Source organism: Theropithecus gelada, chromosome 13, assembly GCF_003255815.1.
Source record: "Theropithecus gelada isolate Dixy chromosome 13, Tgel_1.0, whole genome shotgun sequence".
In the NCBI taxonomy this organism is placed as follows: domain Eukaryota; kingdom Metazoa; phylum Chordata; class Mammalia; order Primates; family Cercopithecidae; genus Theropithecus; species Theropithecus gelada.
This window is the reverse complement of record NC_037681.1, coordinates 101,396,539-101,422,561: the sequence shown is the minus strand read 5'-3', so window position 1 is coordinate 101,422,561 and position 26,023 is coordinate 101,396,539. Positions and strand designations below refer to the sequence as shown.

The 26,023-nt window shown below is 40.7% G+C and overlaps 1 protein-coding gene and 1 pseudogene across 9 annotated transcripts in view; one reads left to right on the top strand and one right to left on the bottom strand.

Annotated features, from left to right (window-relative positions):
* The window catches only part of CTNNA2 (catenin alpha 2), a 1,475,417-nt gene that overhangs the window by 125,856 nt on the left and 1,323,538 nt on the right, over positions 1 to 26,023 (bottom strand). The window lies entirely within an intron of this gene.
* LOC112604705 lies at positions 23,662 to 24,231 on the top strand (annotated as a pseudogene). The gene has a single exon (XR_003115269.1). The product of XR_003115269.1 is annotated as a leydig cell tumor 10 kDa protein homolog pseudogene (transcript).

Genomic DNA, 26,023 nt, shown 5'->3' with positions numbered 1-26,023 from the left:
ATGGAATTCAGCACCAAAGATGGTAGAAAAACTTTCACCTGCAGGCAAATGGGGAGAACTTTAAGCAGGTGAGTGACCACTGGACAAATGTCATAGAAAGAGTACTTGCACACCTGTTTGGAAGATGAATCAGAAGAAAATCAGACAGAGCAGGTAGACAGAGTCAGATTCTTCTGAAAAGGGAAGTGTACACCTACTATTATATGTTCAAGGTAGGAGAACAAGGAATGTGGAAGAGGATATACGAGATACAATTTTATGAGGTACCTCTTCTGACCCCTAATTTACAGATGAGACACTGGGAGGTGAAGTATGTCTCCCCTGATCATCTAAATGGTCAGGATCAGAGCCAAGGAATATTCAACGATCTGTCTCCCAAACTAGTGCTCCTCCCACTATGCCACAGCCCCTCTCCCCAGCTATTTCCCTGCGGGACATCTCCTGAAGGCCTGCCATCCCCACCAGCAGCTATGCTTTTGTTAGGACAACACGGGTAGGTATGACAACTCCTCAGCACCAAGAGCAAAAAATCTTATGCTATGTTTTTGTTTATATGATTCACCCTTCTACCTCTCTGCCTATTCTAAGGTCGAGGTCATGCCCCACATCATCTAGGAAGCTTTCCTCAACCAATTTCCTAAGTATGGCAATGTAATCTTCCCTTACTCTGAAATCTTACCACATTAAAGAATTTGTATCAAGATTGGTTATATTAAAACGTCCTCTGTGAAGACTTACCTTCCCCGTTATATCATCAACTTTTCAAAGTAAGGGACCATCCCCTGCCTCTTCTGTATTAACCTTAGCATGAAATATACTGAGAACACAACAGATACCAGCCCCTCCTGTGTGCAAGCTGCTGGCTGCATGTCCATGTACCACTTACACCCTCCCAACAGGGGAGCCGAGCTCGCGGTAGAGCCCAGCCCCATCATCCACTCAGGACTGCAATAGAAAAGACCCCATGGTGGCATAAATACTGTTATTTAGGTTTAATATCAGCAGTAGGAATTGTCATAGCCTATCTTCCTCTTTCCATCTACCTTGTAACTTTCTCTTCATGCAGGCATAACATTATCACCAAATCACTAATATTTTCCTCCTTTTGCTTCTCTTTCCAGTGCCTCAGTCATTCATACAGAGTTTCTTCTCTTAATTTACAGCTCATATTTAGACATCTTTTTTGATTATATGAAAAGTTACCTCTCTCCATGCACCGGAACTGACTTCATATTTACTCAGCCTTTGTTGCATTTACAACTTCACTTTCCTTTCTGCTCACCCATGTCTTTGAATTCTGCTCTCCCATTGAGGCTGCTTGACATGTTCAAGATTGTTACAAGTGTTTTTTTTCATTAAATAAATGATTTCCTCTAATACACAGGTATGACATGTATTCAGCATTTCCTTGTTAGATTATCTCATTCACCCCTGACCCTATTTTCGTTACTGGGTTGAAAATACATAACTCATTACCCCAGACTCTGGCTTCTCACTCTTGATGCAATTTTCTCAGTTGGTTGATAGCTCCAACTTAGTGGTGCACAATCACCCCAAATGCATGAATTCCACAAAACATATGCACTACAGCCCCCATCTTCTCCTGCTCAGTGTCACAATCAGCTAATGACATATTGTATTAGTCTATTCTCACACTACTACAAAGACATACCTGAGATTGGGCAATTTATAAAGAAAAGAGGTTTAATCAGCTCATGGTTTTGCAGGCTGTACAGGCCTTTGCTTCTGGGGAGACCTCAGGAAACTTACCATCAGGGAGGAAGGCAAGGAGGAAGCAAGCACAGTCTTCATGTGGCTGGCAGGAACTGGGGGCTGGGTGCTACACACTTTTAAACAAGCAGCACTAAGGGGATGGTGCTAAACTATCCCCATGATCCAATCACCTCCCACCAGGCCCCTTTAACACCGGGGATTACAATTCAACATGAGATTTGGTGGGGGACAAAGATCTCCAGGATAGAAAACTAAGATTCCTACTCAGCTTTAAGTCCTGTCACCTTTAAGTGCAAGATATCTCCAACTGCTTTATGCCTAACCCCTTCATTGCAATGGTCACAGTTCAAATGTTTATCAACACACACTCTAATTCAAATTAAAGGCAATCTATTTTCTGCGGTATCTGAAGTCCTCCATTGTCTGGACCCAACTTGGATCTCCAACTTTATCACTCAAACACATCACAGCCCCCATCCTCTTGCCACAAAAGACTACAGCACTCATTAAGACTCTCTTCTGAGGCTTCTGTTTTGAGGATCCTTGAGAACAGCTGAGGCTCACACTAACTACCAATCACCCTGACAGAGTTTTCTCTGCAAATGAGTAGAGCTCCATGAAAACCGTTTCCGAATATGGACTTTGGACATGACCTTTGTTCAGAACCAGAAAATGCAAAACCCACTTAAAAGAAACACTGGATCCAGGTTCCAGGTTGGCCTTGTGGGGAGCTTCCAGAAAGAAATATGGACAGATAACCTGATTTAGATATGTAACTGTTAGGCTGAGAAACCACTTGGGGCTATATATTCTTAAAGTAACTTCATTTTTTGGTCTCCCTGTCTTCATTTAAGTTATTCCTTGAGGCTAATTATTTCTCTACCTATGACTTTTCTGCTTCTTCTGAAGTAATGCAGTTTTGATTTAGTTATTTAGTGTGTTAATTTTCTACTGCTACTGTTACAAATTACAACTTTAGTGGCTTCGGACACACAAAATTTATCTTACATTTCTGAAGGTCAGAAGACTGAAATGGGGCTCACTGGGCTAAAATCAAGGTGTCAGCAGTTCTTTTCTGGAGGCTCCAGGGTAGAGTTCATTCCCTTGTCTTCTCCAGTTCCTAGAGGCTGCCCCCGTTGTCTCATAGCTCCTTTCTGTCTCCAAGACTAACAACGGCTAATGAAATCGTGCTCTCCTTGCGTCACTCTAACTCTCCTGCCTCCCTTTTTCACATATAAAGACCCTTCTGATTACATTGGGCTCACCTGGATAAAGCCAGGCTACTGTCCTGACCTTAAATTCAGCTGATTAGCAAATCTTAATTCCATCTGCAACCTTAATTCCCCTTTACCGCGTGAAGTAACATATTCATAGGTTCCAGGGATTAGGATGTGGGCAACTCTGGGGGACCAGGGAGCAATGATTCTACACAGAGTTCCATGTAAGAGTTAAAACTTGCATTTTGCTTTGAAGTAAAGACTTCCCTCTCCTTCCCTGGATGGGGCTTTGGCAAGTACAGCGGGTACGAGGAGGCACTCAATTTCTCTTTTGTTCTCCCACTTGGTAGCCTCAAATCCTGTTCCCTCCACTTATTAACGGGTCTCCAGGGTTGGGTAGAGGAAGGGAGAAAAGAAAGGGGAAATCAGAACATCTTTGCTCACTACACAGGGACGCGGCCCCAGCACAAGTGCTGTCAGGGCTTGGCGGCCGCTCACAGCTGGCTTTCTCATCAGTGGTTTGTTTCTCTCACTGAGGGCCAGCGCATCTCATCCTGAAACTTCACCTAGTACCTCTGCCTCGGCCCCTGGCAATGTAGTAATACCTCAATATTTCTGCTGAGGTTTATCCACTCTCCAAAAAGCCCTCTTGAACAGGACCTTGGAACATTCCACACCAAACCTCTCGACTCACAGAAAATACCAGTCTTTTTCACTGACAAACTCTTGGAGTGTAGGCCAATCCTAACGCAGCCAACTTTTCACCGAATCAACGTGGAGGCAGGGGCAGACTGCTTCTTGCTCTTTAGATGCTCTCAGTATAATGCCCCCCCAAATTAGTATGTTGAAACCCTAATCCCAATGTGATGATATTTAGAGGTGGGGCCCTTGGGGGCTAATTAAGCCATGAGATTGGAGTCTTCATGAATGGGAATAGTGCACTTATAAGCAGACACTAAAGAGCAAACTAGCTCTATTTCTGCAAAGTGAGGATACAGTAAGGAGTTAGCCATCTACAATTCAGGAAAAAGTCCCTCATCAGAACCCGACCATGCTAGCACCGTGATCTTGGACTTCCAGCCTCCAGAACTATGAGAAATAAATTTCTGTTGTTTAGGCCTTCCAGGGTATGCTGTTTTGTTATAATACCTGAACCGACAAGGCGCTCAGCCTGAAGTAAACCCTATTTCTCTGTGTTCCCCACTGGCAGGTTGGGAATTTTTCCAGTTTTCTCCTTGCACTTCTATCAAGGCTTATTTCCTTTTGAAAATGAAAAGGGGATGGCACAGGCTGCCAACAGCCTTCTCCAAGAATGTGTCCCTTCTAATATATGCTTATTGATCCCTTTATGTCTCTAGTGTGGGTGAGTGTATTCAGAGTTCATTCACCATCTTTTAGCCAGCTACTTAGAAACACACACCCTCTTGGTCTCACACCTCACTTTGGAAAGTGACTCAGCTGAAATTTCTATTTTAACAGCATTCCTGGAGGAGGAGGGATGAGGAAATCAGGGAAACACAGGGGGTGTTCCACTCTGTGGGGTGACAGGAAAGAGGCTTCTAAGCAACAGTGGATCAGTGATGTGACCTCAGCTTAGAAAGATGAAGGACAATGCACCAAGTGGTCAAGGAGTGACAGGCATGATGAGTCTCCTGATGTGGTCTACTACATGTTGTTCCATAGGATGGTCTCATGGTGTCACTTCCCCCAAGTGAGGACACCTGTACGTTATGGGGCTGCATCTGATGAGTAGCTGAGCCTCTTAGGACATAGTTATTTCAATAAGTTCATTAGAGCTATTCCCAAACTACTGTGCTATGGGCTATTTCAGCAGGAAAGTAAAGATACTAGCATGTAGTTGTCCCCTACAATCTAAGGGAAATATTACCAAACAGAAAAGTCAGCCTTTGAATAAGTATAAAAATTTCTGGGACACGGAGTTCAGGGAAGGTCAGAATAGATCAGGTCAAGGAATCAGTTCTGACCTATTATTCTCTATTGCTCAGAGCTGTGCCCAGGCACATGCTGGGGAGTAACAATGCCGTTGCCAATATTTATGCAATATGGAAGCATTTTTAAGTGACTCATGATGTGAAAACATCATGTTAGACAGCATCTAACCTAGAGTGTGATTTTTTTTCAAAGATGCTCTCTCTGTTAATTAGTGACCAAACCAGATTTCAAAACCAGGCACCCTAAGTACCAGTCTAATGATCTTGTCAATTTTTCAGTCTGGATTTGGCAATGTGTTTCTGTGTTCTATTGTTTCATCAGCACAAAGCACAGTCCACGATAGTGTTCAAAACCTGTTTCTAGGACTTCACAAGGCTAATCTGTTTTCCTACAGCATTTTCCTTTTGGCTTTCTCAGCTACACATTTCTATCTCAGATGCTCCTTGATTTTATATTGTAAATCACACATACATACACATACACATACACGTATACACATACACACAAAAGAGAGAGAAAAAGAGGTGTTTATGTATTCCCTTATCAATCAAGCTCCAGGTGTTTCATATTTTTCACTGTACCATACAAACTTACTAATTGTGGATTCCCTTCTTTCTTCTAAGCAATGCCAGATTAAAAAAAAAAAATCCTATTTATATGTTAGTAAGTAAATTATCTTACCCTCTTAATTATCTAGTGGCAGAAGTGAACAGAAACTGGGATAAGAAAATGCACAGATAAGTCTATCACAATCAGATACTAGGTTCGGATTTGGTTTCTTGAGAGCTAAGGCAAAAAGGCAAATAATGGGCTATAGAGTTTTTTTAAAAATATATTATTAACAAAAAGAAGCTTACAGATTCCTTCAGGAATCAAATTTTTCCTAAAATTAATTCACATTTACTCATATAAATAATCAAGTCAAGAATATTTGAGAATCTAGTAGCAAAAAAACCCATTAAGTGTGTTTTTATGGCATATACAACATGTCATCCATATAATTATTGCTGAGATGAATGGTGATCACTAAGAAACTGACACTGCAGACCATCTGAAGACTGAGTATTACAGGCAACCAAGAAGCAGAGCCAACCAAGTTCAAGGTTTAGGCAGAAACTCAACAGAACATAACTTATATGTATTTCAACATGTCCAATATCCACGATGTATATGTTGGGGCAGGGGTATCATCCATCATCCTCTATCCATAAAGACAAGAAGGACATGAAATGTTCTTGGACAGTTGGAGATGTCCCAGTGTGATAACCAAAATCTGTGCTTCTGTGGGTGTAGGAAGAGAGGGAGAACTTGACAGATCGGGGAAATGATGTTCCAATACCAGAAGACCAGATTGATCCAATTATTCCATTATAACATTCCACATCCACTAAAGATCATCAGCTCACTCTGCTTTTAACTAAATAATGTATCATTATTTACTTAACTGAATATGAAAAATATGCTTGAAGAGTCACCTCAATAATCCATTGAGATTTCAAATTATCAAACCACAGATCAAATTCAAAGCTTTTAATATAAATGTCTTTGAGTGAAGGACAGCATTTCCAGCTATCTGCAGTCTAATGGCAAGTCTAGTGTCTTGCCTTGGAGCAAACTCTTGCATTTACTGCCCATCACCCGAAGGTGTTTTCTTGTAATCCTTGAAATAGCATACTTTAGGGATGTGAATTCTGGCAAATATCTGGTTAGTGTGATCCATATTGACAAGCCAATGTTTTCAATACACTCTGATCACAAAATGAGTTTCCTGGATCAGTAAAGTAGCCATGAAAACCAAGTTTAGGCAACAAACAGTAAAATAAATATTGTCCAGAAAGTGACTCAGTGATAATGCAATGTGAAAAGCCTCCAATGTTATTAAAATAATTTGGGGTAATGTGGCCCAAAGCTTGTCCTGAGCACCGTTTTGTGGAAGGATTCCCCAATGTTACTCTCAGCTCTAGACATTCTCTCTACAATTTCCTAAATGAACATTTCCTTGACATCATCCATCCCCTAGGAATCTTCCTTGCCTGGCAAAAGTCATATAGTTATACAAGATTAACAGACGCCTGTAAGTGGTCCTGTCATCCTTTAACTCAAAGGAGGAACTCCTACAGACAAGGTCGAGGACTGGGGCCAGCAGGCCAGTGCACAGCTGGGCCCCAGGGCAACTTATATACTTCCTCCACAGCAGCCTCGGACCACTATGACTACAGACAAGGCAAATTCTTGGTGGGAAGAGTGAAAGCAAGGCACCTTTTAGAGTGCCCCTGAGCAAATCTATCCATGGTCCCCACCTTTCCCAATCATTACAAGTTAACCGCTCCTTTTCATCCTGATACTACTGATGGGAAATGAGCCTCCAGGGCTGACAGCCACAAATTAATTTGATCGATTTATTCTGTGTTCCACGTTTTGGGTGCACATGCTTTCCTCCATCCTGATGGAGCACATTTACGCTCTCCCATTCACAGAAAACAAATTTATAGTGCCTAACTAACAGTATTCTTTCGCTGAAGGTCAGAAACAAATGTTCCCATCCATTTCTTTTTACCTTTCTGTGTGGCACCAAGTTGCTTTCCTTTTTAATTTCAGATGAACAGGAGAATTGTTTTCTGGGGAGGAGTGGGGTAAGAGAAAGCAACTGGAACTCAGAAGTTTCTACCAAAAACAAAACTTAACTTACCCCTCATGACAGGAATGAAGCAAAGAAATACAAATCTCTTCCAATTTCACATGGAAGAGAAAACTTCAGTTATGTCTTAACTCAAGTAAAAAGAACACCATTAGGTAACGACTATTAATTTACCATTCTTAGACAAGTGGAACCTGGCACTTAATTTGTCTGTATTTCTTGCTCACTTGAGACCAAATTCTGTCCTTGGCAGGTAACTTCCAAAGACTGCAGAGAGAACTAAACATAGATGATCAGGACTATGAATGGTTAATCCTATTTTCTCAGGGTATAAACTAACTCTGCATTGAAGATGAATAGTTTTCAGGTGTTGCTTAACACTAAAAAAGTTCACATGTCCCTGAGAAAGAAAAGTTGATATTCTCAGCACCTGCCACTTGCCTAACCATGTTTGAAAAATGACCTCTCCCCTCAGCCAGAGTTAATCTTGGACCTATTTGAGGGGCTTTGAGGACCAGAGGCGGAGCTTTAATAGGGAGAGGCAGAGCCGTGTAGGGTGAGACAAGTAGGAAGCTCATTTGCAGCCAGTCACCCTGGCCTGCACAGGTGCCCAGCTGAGGCAAACTGGTAAGGACTGTATGGAGATCACATAGCTTCTGTGGCTTTTATGTACACAGCATCCTACATAGGGGTAACAAACACCATTCTGTTATCTTCCATCTCTCTGCTTCTGCCCTGAGAAAAAAACCCAATGTTGCTTAGATAGTCACGGCATGAAGTAGCCAAAGGTAAGATGCATATTAGCCAATCAGCTCAGTCTGGAAACAAAGGCTTTCCTGAACACATCCCCTTCCTGCCCCTGAGAAGTTAAGCTTGGGTGGCTTCCACACTCTGCCTCAGGGAGATATGTTCTGCATAATGAATCCCATTGTTGTCTGTAATGAGAAGGAGGTCATCTATACACCTGACCTGAAAGGAGTAGAGAAAGACAGAAAAGTGGGAAGGAGAGGTGGATAAGGAAAAATACACCCAGACCTTAGCAAAAACTGTCAAAACTGGTTCCTTTGATCTGGATTTGAGCAAGTTTTTGTCCCAGCTGTAAGGATGAAACAGACATGCATTTCAGTGATACTGAGGCTTTTGCCATTCATATGGAATCTGAAGCCTCAACTGATTTCGGCTGAAGCCACCAGACCTTGGCCATCATCCCCTTCTGCTTTGTTTTCCACAAAGCAGAACAAGAAGTAAATTAGGTCTTCGGTTTCTATGTTTCTTTACAAATCTGAGCCCATGTGGTGAATAATGAAAAACACATTTCAAATTTAAAGAATACGTAACAAAAGTTTCTTTTAAGCATTAGAGAGGGATGAATGCCTTCTCATTCTAATGCAGCTCAAGAGAAAAAGATCCCAATGTCAGCCTTTGGCAATTGAAATAATCAATTTCTAGCAAAATAAAGAGGCAATAATATCTTTCAGGTCTCAAAAACTTATCTAAGACCCAGGTACTCCTTCTTGAGTCTCAGCTTTAGCTTCTGAGTCAGAAATACTATTATGTCGTTCTGAGCTATCCAAGGGAATAAAAGAGAACACTGTGAAAATCCTTCTTTTGTTCTCTCCCATTAGCAATTAATTTATCATCTTATCTTTTTTTCATATTGGAAGCCCTGAGACACAGAAAGAGAAATTTCCATCAAAGAAGAATAGAGCTGGGCATTCTCTTGGTGATGGTGGGTCAGTTAGCAGAATTCAATTCCGAGAAAAAAAATCCTGTTTGAAACTCATGAGAATGGTCCTGAAAATGAACAGTTTCCAAGGGGAAAAAGAAAAAAAAAAAGATGGGCAATTCACCTAGAAATTGTAGGTACCATAAGGTCCATTTCTTATATTTGAAGGCTTTTAGTTACCCTAAGAATGTGTGCTGCAAATCTCCCTGCAAAAGAAGAAATCAAAGGACTTGACACACTCCTCTTGATAGAGGAAGAAGGCAGAGAAATTCTAGACAGATGGGGAGGTCCCTGATGAAACCCCACCCTCAAGCCAAAAAGCTTAAAACCTGTGGCCCAAAGCAAGAACTTCTATCCTTGTGTGCCCTCTGTCTGCCAATTGGTTCTTTCTGAATAATGTCTTTTTATTAATCAAATGTTGCCTTTTCCAAAACTACCCACAGCCTGTCCCACCCCCCATCCTGTGCCTATAAAGACCCCAGACTCAGTTGGTAGGGAGACAGAAGTGGCTTGACTGGAGAGAGATGACTTGACTTCAGAGGGATAGCTGGACTTTGGAGGAGAGATGGCTTAACTTCGGAGAAGAGCTGGCCAGAGACAGCCTGACTTCAGGGAAGTTTACCTGCCTGCCTGGTCACCTCTCCCACTCCCCTCTCTTCTGAGAGCCATTTCCATCACTAAATAAAATTCCCCATGTCTAACATCCTTCAAGTGTCCATGTGACCTCATTCTTCTTGGACGCAAGACAAGAGCTTGGGACCCACTGAGTGTGGGTACCCAGAAAAGGCTGTAGCACTGGCCCTTTACACTCATTGGTAGAGGGCAGCCACCCAACAGGAGAAGGCAAGCTGATAACACACCACTGTCCACGAACAGAGGAGCTAAGAGAGCATTGTAACATGCCCTCTAGGACTTCAGAAGTCACAGGCACGCAACCTGGGTGCTGCCAGGGGACCTGCACAAAGCCTGCTCCTGCTGGCACCCAAAGTGGCCAGCTGGATCCTGTACTTGCTCACTCATACACTCCCTCCTTCAAGAGGTTGAGCATGGTGGGCTAAGTAATCAGGGCACCCCCATCCCAAGTCCAACAAAGGGGTTGAGAAAAACTCCGGCATCACCCTCAATAAACCAGGTTACCTAACACAGTGAGTGCCTAGAAAGGCCAGATATATATAATCTAGTTAGGAAATCAATCTAAATCAACAAATAAATAAAAATAAAGATTATGAGAAAGAGAGACATTCAAATTGAATGGTAAACAATTGCTGAGGAAAAGAATGTGATTCAGGAGAAGAAAGGAAAAAAGACTTTGTATGGTAGAAAAGTTATAAATAAATTATAGATACTGAAGAAGAAATATCCATCTATCATGCAGAGGGAAGAATCCAGAAAATAGAGAAAATCTTAGTACTATCCTACAGTATCACTAGTTCTGCTAAGATCTAACTCTCCTCTTCTTTCAGAGCAAAGTAGAGTTGCATTTTCTCCTCTCTTGCAGTTGGATGGGATTATGAGACTAGTTCTGCCTAATGATTTGGGAAGCTAAATTATGAGTGTTACTTCTTTGCTAAAATTGAGACCCTCCAGACTATGCTTTCCATCTATCATGTGACAAGAAAGATGGAGATGGTGGCATCAAGATTTTGGAAGGTGTTTTGTTACAGCAGCATAACCTAATTTATCCTGACTGATACACAACCACACATTAAATAAAAGAAATACAAAGCTATAGAGTGGCCAAAGATTCTCTCTTGAGGAAAGTGAAGAAAACGATACCTAAAACTGATATAGTATCCAATAAGAGTGTTTGTCTTCTTGTAGTATATACCTGAGGTGGTACAGAGAATCTGTCAAGAAAGTGCTCACACACATTTGCTAAAGTACAGCTAAACAAGTTATTTCTTGAAAAATAAAGAAAGAAACCTGGGCTGTATCTTTAGACTTTGGGCTGGAGGAAAAACCTGAAGAAAGGGAAGAAGCCAGGTAGTACTGTTTTTTTCTCTGTTCTTTACTTTTATGTTCCTCAAAGAGGAGCTAACGGGATGTTAATAGTTATGCATATGAATTAATGTGTAGGACCCCCTCTGGTGTGGACCATGTAGAACCTAGTTTCTGGTATCAGGACCACAGGATCTTGCAAAGCAAAGGATGTGTCTTTAGCACACCAAGAGAGGAGCACTTGTGGGTATACTCTCTAGTGTAAGCAAGGGAGCTACAACACAAAATGTTAAGGGGAAGAGAAGATGCCCCAAAATAGCTCAAATCTATATATTGTGCATAAAGGAAATCAGTTGTAGCATGATAATTCATTTTCAAAGGGACAAAAATTGATTCTTGGTGGATGCCAAAAAAACTTAAAGATTACAATGGCCCTCCAAAAGGCCATAGTGCATAAACAGATATGCAGTATATCTGTGGTATTAATATTATATATAAGAAGTGATTATGGGGAAAGAATGTTTTTAAAAGATTCCTTAAGGGGATAATGATGAAAAAAAAAATACTAAAAAACACTGACATAGGTGAAGAAATGTAGTGATTCTTGGAGGGAAAACAAATAAATAACAAAAAAGAATTTAAAAATATTTATAGCCATATATATTTTCCAAAATAGAAAATGTATACATAATAAACCAGGTCACTCTAAATTGCTATCCAGAATTAAAGACAATTTTAAACGTTAGTCTGAGTCTTGGTAACCATGAACCTCTTCTTTCATCTTCTATACACGGCCCAGAAGCTCATCAGAGAAGGCCCATCCCATTTTTCCTCATTCAAACTATTTGCAGCAACATAGTCTGAAAGTTTATCTTTTAAACCTACACAGCCAGAGTCTCAGCCATGGAATTATTACCATTTTTCTTTGAAGTTTTATTTTTATATCTGCTTTTGTGAACTATCCAGCACATAAGTTTCCATGCCCTATATTCCTTTTCTTTGCAATTATGAACTCCAAGAAGTTATGGCCATATTCTTCCAAGACTATTTATTTGTATATTTTTTAAAATATCTACATTACCTAACAGATGAGAATTCAATCCAGAGCAAAAGTCACCATTATTGTTTTTCACATACTTTTTTTTTTTTTTTTTTTGGAGATGGAGTTTTGCTCTGTCGCCCAGGCTGGAGTGCAGTGGTGTGATCTCAGCTCACTGCAACCTTTACCTCCTGGGTTCAAGTGATTCTCCTGCCACAGCCTCCCAAGTAGCTGGGATCATAGGTGCCCATCACTATGCCTGGCTAATTTTTGTATTTTTAGTAGAGATGGGGTTCACCATGTTGGTCAGGCTGGACTTGAACTCCTGACCTCAGGTTATCTGCCCACCTCGGCTGCCCAAAGTGCTGGGATTACAGGCATGAGCCACTATGCCTGGCCCTCCTACATTTTTTTAACACAGTGATTTTGTAAAATCATTCTAGACTATAGGAGATGCTGTACTTCTAAAAGATACAGATATGCAGTTGGTATATGGAAAAGTAGATATATCCTATCACTATTAAATTTGACCTTGGACACAATTCTGTAATTTTTAGTAGCATTACAGTACTCTATTCTCTACTATATTATGTAAACTATAGAAAACAAATGACTTCAAATCTCCTTTTAATTTTCACTCAGATTTTTTTAGTATGTCCCTATCTTGAGATTCAAGGATTTTGACAATGATATATATTCTGTCAATATACTATGCCACCACTTCATGTAATAAAATAGTCTTGGCCTACTAATGTGTTAAGAAAGCAATAAGAGTACCATCTGTTTTGAGAGGCACTCTCTACACTGGAGAAGAAGTTGTATGAGATACAACAAGCATGCTTTGAACTCACCTATAACCATGACAGACAATGCTAACAATCCCAACATGTTGCTCACAGTACCTAGAGGTAGCCTCACAGTTGTTTTGGATAAAGGCTTCAAAGCTTCCAACCCATAAAACTGATGTTGATAGACAAGGTAAAAATCATCCTGGAAAAATATCTCTAATATCTTTCCATCTCTAAAACTCTCACTGTGCTTTCGAATTCTTTACAATTCTGCCTTAGGTTGACCCAAGTAGATGCATACTGAGGATTCACATATAGTTCAGCAGGCATAAAAAGGTAGGGATGAATATTGCAGGAATTTTATTAGTCTACTTCCCAGAGAATGACTGGATGCCCAAAGCAAAAACTTTGGCTCTCTAAGGTTGCTCACAATTCTTTGCAATTGTTTTATAATTTGCCACCAAAGCCTTCCCTTCCCTGAGAGATGATATTAAAGTGCAAGAACCCTGGGAAGGGCAACACGGTGTCTCTTCACTAACAAAGATAAATAACCAAGAGCAGAGTCATTACTGTGAGTGAACGTGATAAAAAACACATAAGCCAGAATCTTCTGCTATGGATACAGAGAATGTAATGTGGAACAAGGGGTAGAGGACACACTTGACCTTTAGCAGCAGTCAGTCTATTCCAGGATTATAGATTCTACTGTTTTACTTTATAACTCTCACGTCACAAGGATCCTATACTCTTTCCCTGAACCCTAAAAGTTATACCTTTTCAGGTTTCTTGCCTGAAAGTTGATTTATTTTCAATGGCAAATGCCACTATAACTAACGATCATCAATAAATTGCAGAGAATATGACCAATTTTTTCAGCATATATTCAAAAGCAAAAACTAAAGTCAATACATCCCCTTGAGAGATGACCCAGGAAACCATTGGCATGTATGATATATCAAGGTGAAGGTATGGTGATTGCTGAGTTGGGTCTTGAAGAATGAATGGGAAGACTTCATCAGATGTATTTAGAATCTGACAGGCAGGTCAGAAAGGGTGGAATACAAGGTGGAAGATGGCCTCAGTTGAGACGGGTGGCAGATAATCAATAAGGAGACTTCAGATAACAGTATATTTCAAGTGAAAGATGATGAGGTCTGAAGCAAGAGGGCATATAGAGAAGGAAGCAGCTTCACGAGATAATCAGAAGAACATCTCCACAGGTAGTAATCATCAACATAATGTACTCTGTATGGTGTTTTGTGGGTTTTGTTTGGTGATAAAAATCAATGAATGACTAGGCAGACTAAAAAAGTCTAAGTATACCAAGGAATTCATTTTTGAAAGTTAACAGGGAGACACTGAATTCGTAAGCTAATTTTTTTTATTAAATATCTATTGTATGCCATAAACTACACAAACTGCTGCAGGCTACTAAAATTAATAGATCATAGGCATTGCCCTATATAGGAGAAGAAGTATATGCCGGTCAACAAACATAATAAAGGATGAGGTACAATGAGAGTAGAACAGAGGAAGCTGTTATTTCTGTCCTGAGAATTTCTACAGGGGGATACTGCTTCTCAGGCCTGAATATCTGTGGCCCTTTAACCAATGTAATGTGACAGTGGAGCAAAGAATGGATCTGAGGATAGGAGCCCTGGGTTCCAGTTCAAGCTCTATTACCTTATTACTAATGTGTGGAGACAAGGACTGTCCAATTTGGTCCAGCATGTACTGTAGGTTACCTGTCAATAAGCTAGCTAGGACTGATGACAACCATTATCTCAGCAGGGAGGAACCACATCTTCCCTGGGTGGTAGAAGGGTCCTGGGTTCCTCCTTCTCTCATTGGTAGTACTGTGCTGAACTTGGCTTCCCAAGAACCCAGGGACCCCAAGGTTTTCAGGTGCCAAGCAACTGGCATTTCCTAGCACTCTCTTAGAAGGTCATTTTCACATTTATACCATAAGAGCATCAGCAGGACAATTTCTTGTCCATAGAGTATTACTTCATGGTGTGTCAGCATTGTCCTGGCCTCAGTGTACTTCTCTGAGGGATAATGAGGGATTAGGGGACTGAAAAGCTCCTCTTGCTGAACCTTGGCTGGTAAATGTTCCTGTTAAACCCAGACCGCCGCACCTTTCAACACCAAGCAACATGCAGCAAATCACTTGCCTTCCCTGAGCCTCAAGTTTCTGCATCTGTAGAATGAAGAAAATAAAGAACTTCACCACACACTTCACAAGGTAGTAATAAATATTCAAAGAGTACTTTGTAAATTGAAATATGCTATACCCATGTGAGGGGTTATTTTTATCACAAAAGAGTGAATATCCTCCTGAGCACAGACTCTGCTTTTGGCACCTAAACCTTCTGTTTACCACACATTGCTGCTTGGTTTGATCCACAGATAATTAGAGGTGGATTAGATGCATCTATGCAATAACATGGAAAAATAACAAAGATAAAAATAAAGATCAGAGAAATGAAAAAGAAGAACGATAAAATGAAGATGTGTCACCCATGTGCATTTTGAATCACAGTCTGGGCCAAGCTTCCTAGCCTGCAAAGTCTAGGGGAGACCATGTCAGATGTACACCTGCCAGAAATAGTAGGAAAGAAGCATATCAATTCCTCAGGGAAACATGGCTTCATGGAGGGAACTCTGTATGAGAAGGTCAGTGATCTCCTTCACTACCTAAAGACAATCAACACAATCTCAAGTTTGTTTTTTTTTAGCATAAACCCCATAGCACAGTTCAAGGAAATTTATTCATAAAGGACCTAGCACACATGGTCTGATAACAGTTGATCCAGAGATAAAATATAGACTAGAGAGAGTTCATATGTTGTAGGGTAAAGCTATGGATTCCTTAAAAAACAACAAGAACAACAATAACTTTAAGATCCACTTGTTTATCATATATATATTTTTTTGAGACAAAGTCTGGCTCTGTTGCCCAGGCTGGAGTACAATGTGAGATCTGGGCTCACAGAAACCTCTATCTCCTGGGTTCAAGCTGTTCTTGTGCCTCAGCCTCCTGAGTAGCTGGGATTACAGGTGTGTGCCACCACACCTAGGTAATTTTTTTTTTTTTTTTTTTTTTTTTTGTATTTTTAGTAGAGACAGGGTTTCACCATGTTACCCAGGCTGGTCTTGAACTCCTGGCCTCAAGTGATCTTTCCATTTCCATTTCTTTCCTTGGCCTCCCAAAGTGCTGGAATTATGGGCATGAGCCACTGTATCCAGCCCCATTTGTTTATTCTTTAGAAAGCTTCTAGAAAGTACCCAGCTCACATTTAACCAGCAAGTATAAAAGTTGGGAGCTAACCAAGATATCATCTAGTGCCAACCCAGTTTAATGAAAGTAAAACTGAGGCCACCCAGTAGGAAATGTCTTCTCTAAAGTGACAAAGGCTTCATTTTTAGGACTGATCCCAGGTCTGGGCCTCTCCAAGATGCAGTGAAGTGCCTGTCTCGCCAACTCTGAGCAATCAGAGTGCTTAATTTCCCTACACAGGACTCAATGCTCATTAATCACCCATCAATGCCAGCTGAGTCTCCCTACCTTGACAGCAAGCTGTTTGACTCAAATTTGTTTCCATCTTCATAACCCTTAGCCCAAAGATGGAAGCACTCAGTGAGTGCTTAATAATGCCTGCATAATAGATTGAGCATAGTAATATTATACATTGAGCATTTTCTATTTCAATTTAGAGACCCAGTCTAAGTGCTAAATTTGAGTCTTATTCCTTAGTTCCTGGCAGTGAACAACCCAACTGGAGGACAGTAATGACATTTCCTACAAAACAGATTATGTGAATACCAGGGCCAAGAGATACTTTATAATAAAATTTCAGCCACAGTAAAGAAAAAATTAGCACTTTTACCTTCACTTCCTTCTCTTACAGGTCAAAGGTGTTACACAAATATAAAATTATAAGATTAGTAAATGTGTCATAGATTTTTTTCTTGAAACATTAAGGTGAATTTAGCAGGCAAAGTAGTTTTATATTATGAGAACTCAAATATAGGTAAGAAAATCAAGCTATGTGGGGAGCATGTCACTTTTCATATAACTAATAACCACCAGTATTCAATATACTACTCTCAAAAAAAGTAAAAGGGATAAATGAAAGAGTTGCCTAGAAGATGATGATGGTGATGATGGTGGTGGTAGTGGTAAAGAGTTAAGATACATCTGTCACTTGCTAAGTACTTTACATGTATTTCCACATTTAATTCGTACTGCAACCCTATGAAGTACAAATTATTGTTATTATTGTTATCTACATTTACAGATGAGGAGATTGGGGAATGAAATCGTTAAATTGCCACAGTACCCTAACAAGTATCTGATTCAGGATTCCACCTCTTGGAGTTTGTCTGAGAAATGCAAGTTTCAGGGCTAAACTCTTTCATAACAATAATCACTAACATATATTGAACACCTGAGATGTGCCAAATACTCTTTCATGCTTTTCCGTGTATTCATAGGTGTGATCTTTGCAATACTAGTATTCTCACCCCCTATCTTACAGAGAAGGAAGTTTGCGAAGGTCACATAGGTAGTTCTTAAAGAGTCACACTGGGGCAGTCTGGCTTCTGCACTCATTTTATAAGTGGCACGCTCTATTCCTTTCCATGAAAGGAAAACAAGTACAGAAGCTGTGCTTTTAACTCTTGTCCATCCCTCCCACGCTAGACCTGCTTATGACTTCCTCATTACTATCCTGAATTACTTCAACAGCCTCCTCACTGGCCTCCTGCCTTCAGACTTGTCCCACTTAATCTATTTCCTCCACACAGCATTTAAGGTAGACTCTAATAAGAACCCACCTGAAAAGCAGTTCTATCTTTAACTCTGCCCAGACTAAAACCCTTCAGCTGTTTGCCACTGCCCACAGCAAACTCCTTTAAACTGCCCAATTTAAATTCCTTTTAATTGCCCAACAAGCCATTGTGACCTATGTAGACCTTATTCCCTCTTTGACCTCACCTCCCTACACTCCCTTTCTCACTTCCCCATAGGTCATCCTCCAACAGCTCTGAATCGTGTGAAGTTCCCCACTAACACTATTTTTTGCCTGCTCGGGCTTATTTTCTCACTGGTCTTCCTGTGTGGAACCTATTTCCCCACGACCATCTTCCGTTTTGTCTCACTTCCACCAATCCTTTAACGAATCAGCTCAAGCGAGTCAGCTCAAGTGCTGCCTCCTCCAGGAAGCCTCCTCAACTCCTCTTACCAGTAACTGCTACTAATAGTTGGCTGATTCCATTGGTCATTCAAGTGGTCTTGCAGCCCACTAGTAACCACTGATGCTTCCACACTAACTTCCTCAGAAAATGGCTCATGCACTGTATCTGTAAAATCACGCTGAGTCTTTTGAAGACTCTTTGTTTCCAAAGTGTTTTCAGGTGTATACTAATAATAAAGCTGAAGCTGATGTTGTTGTAACTTTTTTGGGAATACGTGACATCTAGTAAAAACTAAACAGAACTATAAATTGCCTAGCTGATGAAAATCCTCCACATATCCCTTGAGGCTGCTTTACAGATCTTTTATAACTGGCTCAAACAGCTGCAGCATTCTCAAAAAAGGTATAGCACTTACAGTTAACTTTTTAACTAACTTTAATAGCAAGAATAGCTAAAGAAAGCAAGCACCTGGAAATTCTCATATCCAAGTACATTTGTGGGGAAGGAAGTGAGTTAACAAGATATCTGCAAAGTTGAGCTATTGCATGTTATATAAAAAATGGAAATGTACATGAGGCTTACTGGACGTTGGGAACAACTTGAAATGTCTTTCTCCATATTGGAAGTATACATATGCCCACTGTTATGGGACTTTAGATATCACCCCTAATTCATGTTCCCCGTCATCCACCACACTACTGATAGAAACCATAGCCTTCAATGTAAGAAGGACATAGGCTTTCAGTTTTGAGAAAAGTGGACAGTTGTTGATATGCATGATCTCAGTTTACACTTTGTTACTAATGGCACACCCATGTAAGAGACCAAGGCCGACTTAAAGAATATGTAAATTAATTAGGTTTTAATTATTTTAAAATTAGATAAGATCTTGACACAATGTATGTTAGTTACTCACTCCAAGTTACTTGCTTCCCAGATGTGAGAAGAGAAATGCCTCTATTCAACCCAGGAGATAAGCCGAGCCCTGGGGCGACAGCTTTATATAAATTATCAAGAACACTTTCTTCCTGACTTTGACAATCCAAATTCTACCTGCCTTCAGGTGCCAATTCAAACTTCATGTCATCAGGAAATTTGAGCCAACCCTGATGCTCCCTTTATTTATTCATTTATTCATTCATTCATTCTTAATCTACAATATGAACATATGATGCTCCCTTTTTAGCCCAGGGCTAAGACGTAATCTTCTGCTTAGCCATTAGCCTCCATAAGGCATGCCACCGAGGGCAAGCCATGAGAAAGGACCCAGTGCTCTGCTGCGTGTGTGTGTGGGACATCTAGGAGCGCCAGCACCTGCAGTTCATCGTCTCAGTAAAGTTCTGAGATGCTTCATGACCTCGTATTTCTTAAAAGGGAAAATATCTTTCCTGACTGGAACCTTTAAGCCAATCCAAGTATCAGAGTGCAGATGGTTCTTGGAAGGTGAGCCACAGGCCACGCGTTTAAAAAGCTGGCATTCATTATGCATTGACCCTAGGTCAGGCAGTGATTAAGAACTTCTGTGTATACCTCCATTGAATCTCCATCACAACTCCCAGAACTAAGTGTGATTACAATTCCATTTTACTGGTAAGGCATAAAGGAGACCTACTGCGAGTTCCCCACCCAAGGCCCTTCAGGTTCCATGTGGTAGAGTCTACATTTGAAGCCAGAAGACTGTCCTTGGTCTCCCTGGCTTCATTCCTGTTGTAGACAAAATTCTAAGATGACCCCAAGGTTCCTGCACTCTGGTGTACATTCCCTGTATAATCCCCTCCCCTAGAGTGTGGAAGGGATTCATGAATACTATGAGATTGTCATTCCCATGTTTAGGTTACTAATTAGTTTACTTTGGTTTAGCAAAAGAGATTATCCTGGGAGAGCCTAGCCTAATCTATGGAGCCCTTTCAAAAGATGGTCAAGCATTAAAGTCATGCTCCCCTAATAAATTTAAAAGCTCCCTCTACAGTAGAAAGAATCATGTGGCAAGGAACATCGGGTGGGGGCAAAGAGTAGCCCCTGGCTAATGGCCGGCAAGAAAGTGAAAATATCCATTCTATAATCTCAAGCTACTGAATTCTGCCACAGGAGCTTGGAAGAAAACACTGAGCTCCTCAGAGGAATAAAAACTGGCCAACACCTTGATTTAACCCTGGTGAGGCCCTGGGCAGACAACCTATCTAAACCATGCTCAGAATTCTGACCCATACGAACTTTGAGATAATAAATTTTATGTTGTTATACACCACCAAATTTACAGTAATTTGAGCTGTAGTAATTTCTGCAAAAAATAGCAATGGAAAAACTAATACCATTCCCCTAACTTTCCTTCCATCCAGTTCTAACTCAGCTCCTGAACCTTGGCTCAGCATTCTCTTTTCAGTTCAGCCCCTTCCACTTGGCCTTGAAGACTATTTCCTAGACTCCAAACTCGGCTTGGAAGCTCAGAGCTCAGTTCAGCCACTATCTGGTTCTTTCTCCAGCTTCCCTGATCCTCCTTCCAGGCTCTGGACCCAATCTGGCACTGACCTGTTTGGCCTGAGCTTCCCTTTTTTATGGGGCATTCCAAGCTTGAAACACATGATTGGGTGCAGGACTTTCTAAACAATATTAATCAAGCTCCATAATAAAGACCCATTAGAAACCTAAAGCACTGAATTAGATCTCTAAGAGCCATTAAAAATTCGTTTTTCAAGAGGGAATTTGGCACAGAGCTGCAAAAAGAAGAAAGGGGTATAGATTTGATTTTGGGCTCCCTGTCTCTCACTTCATATGAATTAGGTCTAGTTGGTATATTTCAGAGAAAGATTTTTTTCAAAACAGAGGCTGTACTGCTAATAAATAAATAAAAGTCTGGCAACCATTGGTGTCATAAAAGTGTAGCACTAGCATTGTCTACTGTGTGATTGTGAGGAAAACATCTAAGCTATGTAAGCTTCAGTTCATTCTTCTCTGAAATTAATAGGTGGGACAAAATGATCTCTAAAACTCCCTCCAGCAATAATATCCTATGATTGAAAGATTTTTAAAGCCTAACGTTTTGCAATTGGTAGAATTTCTTTCTTTTATTTTTACTTGTTTTTCTTTTTGAGACAGGTCTTGGTTCGTCATACAGGTTGGAGTGTAGTAGCACCATCATGGCTCAGTGCAGCCTCCACCTCCCAGACTCAAGCAATCCTCCCATCACAGCCACCTTAGTAGCTGAGACTACAGTTGCATGCCTCCATGCCTTGCAAATTTTAAAAAAAATTTTGGAGAGACAAGGAGGTCTTGTTATGTTGCTTACACTGGTCTCAAATTTCTGGGCTCAAGTTATCTTCCAGCCTCAGTCTCCCAAAGTTCTGGGATTACAGGCATAAGCCTCCATGCCCTGCCACAGTTGGTAGAATCTCTTGATCTGAAAGAAGCTTAAGCTAATGAATGACTCAGGAAGAAGGTTCTCACCCCAGCCAAGACCAAAGAGGGTCATGTCTTTCCATCTGGCTACCTGGGTCCCAGAAGGGCCATTTGTCTTCCTTTAAAAACCACAAGGGTACACATGGAGGGTTTTGGCTGAGAGATGCAGAGGGTAGCCTGGATCTTGACCAAATGATGAGCTGCCTGACAGAGCCTGTTGACCACTAACTGCCAGATACCCTAGGATCAGGGAATGCAGTAGAGAAACTAAAACCAGCTTTCAGGAGGAGGAAAGAACACAAAATAATAATTGTAGGTCAGGAGCTTAATTTGGAAAAAATGAAAATAAAAGCAGTGCTTTCTTGTAATTTGTCTTTGTCTTTAGACTTCCTTGAAGAATATTCTTCCAAGGGTGTGTGAAAAGAGGGCCTGCATTGTGGGCAGGCTGAGTGGGCAGGTGCATCTGCAGAGAGGACTCTGGGAAGAAGAAGGACTTTCTGTTTCCACAAATAAGCATACCATAAGTATTTCTCTGTTGCCAGGAATCATTTGAAATTAGGTTAAATCCCATTATTTTGCTGAGAAGTAAGCTTGAAAATTAAAATCTTCCTGGAGGAGAAAGGTCAAAAACTAAGATTTAAGTGACTTACGGTGAAAAAGTTCAAAATATCAAATTTTATAGAAAGCAGATGTATGTGAGAAGGAGCACTGCTGATTTAATGCGTGTATATTTAGGGATCGTGCTATTTACTCTAGGCCAGGTTTTTCTATTTGCTGGCAAATAGCAGGGTAAGGATTCAATCCTAGGTCTCCCTGAGTCCACAGCCATGTTTTCCTTTCTACTACTCTTCCAAAGGACCCCAGAATAGAGTGTGTTATAACAAACTTGGAGAGTTTTACAGAAACCAACCTCCAGAAAAATTTTCCAATCTTGAGTTCAGCATTTCAGTGCACTGAACACTACTGGTACCCCATGCAACTCCCTGTAGATTCCTTTCCAAGCATGGTGTGTTCATCACCCACCTTCCATATATTTGGTACCTGCACCCCTTTAAGGATGGTCTTTTGTAACTTATGCTCCAGAGCTCCTTTCAGGATAGAGCTGAGTTCAGGTAAAAGCACACCTTTGCTTGGTTTTCCCTCCATGTCCAATTTTGCTTCCTCCACTCCCTTAGGGGTTCCTCCTGAATGAACATTCATAAGAAATCCTTTGCACCTAAGTCTTTCACTGAGCACTGTTTCATGACGAACCCAAGATACAACTTCATGAGAGAATTGTAAAGAAATGATATGGCAGCTTCCTTGTTATTTTATCTTATTTAATGAATTTCTCTTCCACTGATTCTTTAAGGAGTTTCTAACCCCAGTTCATATTGTTTATGTTATTGAGCTGGTAGAGAACTAAAGCAGTTCTCTGACCATGTCTTTCAATGTGTCACACTTAATTCTAAAGCAAATGTCTAGAGGATTGGTTAATAATACAACGTCAGCTTTTCTCATTTCGGTTATCAGTTCAAAAGAATATGGCTCTATCTTTCAGAAGAAAAGAGTTACGATGATATATTTTTGATTGTGCAGGCTCAAGTTATTCTCTTTCTGAGATGGTGAAAGCATCCTGACTGCTTCACATAATGGGACATATACTGGTCTAAGCAATCAAGTGTATAAGGGATATAATCATTAAGATGTAATTGTTCCTTGTATCAGCATTATGCCAAATAAAGCAGAAATTGCAATCTTTGGACCTATTCAGTTTTCCATTAAGCAGAAGACTAAACTGAAATAGAGGGATGTGATATTTAACAAGAATCCCTGTCTGGCTCAAGAGATTCATGACATTTGAATTCATCTTAGAAATAAGGAATCAAAGTGAACCTGACCAAGTATATAGACATTCACTCCTCTTACCTGTAAATCAATCAATCAATAAGAAGAAAAACAGCAATCTAATCTTGTCAGAAAATAAGCCTCCTGGAGGAGAGATAATAAGCTTGAAGCTTTAATGAAAAATAGCCTATGAAAATAAATGAGGGATCATGGCGCAGGGGCAGCGCAAGTTCCAGGCGCACAAGCCCGCAAAGAGCAAGACAGCAGCGGCGGCATCTGAAAAGAATCGGGGCCTGAGAAAAGGCGGTTGTGTTATCGCTCCCAAGAAGGCGCGCGTCGTGCAGAAGCAAAAGCTCAAGAAGAACCTAGAAGTCGGGATCCGGAAGAAGATCGAACACGATGTGGTGATGAAAGCCAGCAGCGGCCTGCCCGAGAAGCTGGCCCTGCTGAAGGCCCCGGCCAAGAAGAATGGGGCGGCTGCCGCCATCTCCTCCAAGACACCTTCCTGAGGACGCTGGCCCCAGCGCAGGCCAACACCCCACCCCCTACTTCCATGTGGGATCTTACAAGTGATCCCACAGGCTGCACTGGCAGGAAGAGGACCCCATCCCCCAGCACTGGGCTTCACCTAGAACTTGAGTGGGGGCCAAGGGTGCTGAGAACCCAGCAATGACCAGGAAGATACAGTCACCAGCTTCATCTGTCCCCATGCCCCTTCCCAGGTCCTGCCTCCACAAGTTTAACCCAGAACAATAAACCCGGCTTTGTCATCAAAAATAAAAATAAAAATAAAGAAAATAATGAAACAAAAAAAATGTATATTGCAGAACAAAGTTCCTGAAGTCTATAGGGCTGCCACGTTGCACAACTTGAGGCAATGTTCTGTGCACCTCTACCCAGTACCCACTGAATCTAGGACCCTTTGTACATTTTGTAAGGAAGATGGGGAGGGAGAAAGTGGGAAAAGGAAGTACAAGGCACAATTGCAAAAAGCTATCTTCAAAAGTTTGAATGTATTCCGCTGCACACTACTCTCCAATCTCTGAACGACAGATAATTTTTCAAAGTCCTCTTTCTCTCTGGATCATTGAAGTATTATGTAAAGAAATTCAAATTGGGTATTGGATCATCCATTAATGCTTGGCAAATGACAGGCACTTAACTGATGTTTGCTGGGTCAATGAATATATGGGTAAAGAAATGGATGGAAAGATGGGTAGGTGGATGGGTGGATGGATGAATGAATGAGTGGATGGATAATAGATGGATGGGTAAATGAATGAATGAATAAATGGATGGTGGATCATGGCAGGGAGTTGTTAAAAGAAGCAGCAGGAGGAAGAGTTTTGAGAACAAAATAAAAAGAGTAAACTTTTATTCTGCATTTTTGTGGATCCCATTCTCAGAGAGCTTCTGTCTTTTTGATCTCTGTACTCTTTCTTTTTTATATATTAAAAAGTATCTACTTATTTGTTCTTCTGGGCTGCATAATATGGCTAAACACTATGATTTGTAAATATACTCTTCTATTTTGGAAAAATTTTAGTCATATTCCATTCTTCTACTACATAAACATTTTTTGCATTTGGATTTTTCCTATAATAAGTATTTAAGACTTACATGGCAAGGATTTGTGTGTTTTTAACAATCTAAAGCTGAGTTCCTTTTATGTTTTAACCTTTTTTGTTGTAGAACATTTCAAACATACACAAAAGTAAAAAGAAAAGCATAGTGAATCCCCACGCAGCCATCTTGCGGTTTCAATATCAACATTTTGCTAATCTTTTTTTGTTTTTTAAGATGGAGTCTCACTTTGTCACCCAGATTAGAGTGCAGTGGCATGATCTCAGCTCACTGCAGCCTCTGCCTTCCAGGTTCAAGCAATTCTCCTGTCTCAGTCTTCCCAGTAACTGGAATTATAGACACTCACTACCACACCTGCCTGAGTTTTGTAATTTTAATAGACAAGGTTTTGCCATGTTGGCCAGGCCAGTCTCGAACTCCTGACCTCAGGTGATCCTTCCACCTCAGCCTCCCAAAGTGCTGGGATTACAGGAATGAGCCACCACACCTGGCCATGCTAATTTTGTTTTAATTAGCTATAGCTCCTTTAAAAAAAAAAAAAAAAAAAAATTCAGGCCAATGATACTATGAAGCAACCACACAAACAAGTCTGCACTCTTTCTAATCAAACATGCTTTCAAGAGAGGAACTGATAACTCATTCCCATGAAAATATGAACATTTTTAAAAAAAACCTGAATAATGTACAAACAAAGCAGAATCTTGAGCATACATCCACTAAGTTCACTGCAGCATAGATACAGCACATCACCAGGGGGCACCATTCACATAGAATAACATGAGAGCTGTATGCCTTCAGAATGATAAAATATGGTGGCTTGGTTTATATAATAGTTTGAGAAATACCAGGTAACTCCTTTCCCGGCTTACTTCCACTTTTATAGGGGCTAGAGGAATCATTACATAAATATGGAATATTGGCCATCAATAAAGGGACAGAGTAGGGAAATATTATGGAGACAGCCCTTTCTAACGCTCTTGAAAA